The sequence below is a fragment of the Penaeus monodon genome, chromosome 21 (genome assembly GCF_015228065.2).
Source record: "Penaeus monodon isolate SGIC_2016 chromosome 21, NSTDA_Pmon_1, whole genome shotgun sequence".
NCBI lineage: Eukaryota > Metazoa > Arthropoda > Malacostraca > Decapoda > Penaeidae > Penaeus > Penaeus monodon.
This window is the reverse complement of record NC_051406.1, coordinates 14,392,329-14,393,914: the sequence shown is the minus strand read 5'-3', so window position 1 is coordinate 14,393,914 and position 1,586 is coordinate 14,392,329.

Below are 1,586 nucleotides of genomic sequence, written 5' to 3'. Positions count from 1 at the left end.
CACAATGAATATGAAAATGTGCGTGTGGATCTTGTTGGGTGTGAAGCAGAGTATCCTACATGTGTACATAGGGGAGCCAACAATACATAGATACAGACTTGGAATAACTGTTTTCTCCTCCACCTGGCAGGCCCCAGGTATAGGTGCAACATCTGGCATTGTTGGCTGCCCCAAGAGCCACTCCTAATTGACACGTCCTTCCTCCTGTGTTTCAACCTACCATGGTTGCCCTGGTGAATTAGGGTCAGTTGCATGTTGTTATTGGTTTTACAAGATCTCCAATTTTTACAGTAACAGCACAGATTAACATGAAAATGTGATTGAGTAATTCTTGAAGTGCAAAGTTATAAGCATGCACAGCATGAGTACAGACTTGTGTATGATATGTAAACAGTGTACAGATGTATACCATACAGACACAACCAAATGTTGAGATCTCACAATTAACATGAAGCACAGAAAAGAATCTTATACAGTCAATATTTTTATATAATGATATTCTTTGTACATATCTATCCTGTTTGTTTAACTGGTGGCAATATTTTTGTGACTAGGGATACTGAGCTTTGTTGCCATATGACTTAGAGCTCAGAGTTGTTTATTGTGTAGACAGTGATGTTTATCCCCTCCTGACTGTAACTGGTTACATTGTGTTTCTTCCCTAATTCTCTTCTTTTCGTGTACTTATAATCTTGCCGACCCTAGTCAAGACCTAGTCTGTATTGTGTACACAAGGACGCTAAGCTGTCACTACAGTTGGAGGTGTCTCCCGGTGGGTTTTCTAGAATGTTCTTGATAGGTGAACTCATGTTGAAAATTCCCTCCAGTATTTACGTTATGTGTCATCCCATTCTGAAAGGTTCATTGACAGATACTGAGCCAAAATCAAGTACTCGTTTGGCTGGCTTTCTTACAGCTACAAACATAGGATTTCTTTGGTTTGATCTGTTTTATGTAGATGAAGAAATATAATAACATTTGGGTTACAGATACCCATAAATACTAATTCCAACATATTGTTAATGAATGTACTCAGTTATATGTAGGTCAATGATATTCCTTATGTACTATAAAATCATATATTCTCTAGCTTAAAAATATTTGTACAAAGAAATGTGAAATTTCTGTTTGGCTTTAAGCTGCAGTAATGATATGCCCCCTGTGTTGTAGAGAGCAAGACACAATTTAGATTATTTATAAACCTATTGTTCTACGTCAGAAAAACAGAAATATAAATAAACTTGGGATCAGCATTGTAATGATTATCATGATAGTCTTACTCCAAGAATGTGATCCCAAGCTTCTTCCAGACACCTGCACACAGGATAAGATTATGTATAATGTCTTAGATGAGTCTCCAGTTAGAAATGTCTTTGTTGTTGGTAGGAAGGTTACTTAAGTATATTACAACCTCTCATCTAGCTTATACTTAGAGTGATACTCTGATAGGTGTGCTGAAACACCTCCTCATGGATTGCTCTTCAGCTCTGGTGCAGAATAGGAAATACTTTGACCAATCTTTTCTTACTTTCTTTACACACACAGAAAAAAGGTTCATTAGGAATTTAATTTCAATAAGCAATTTG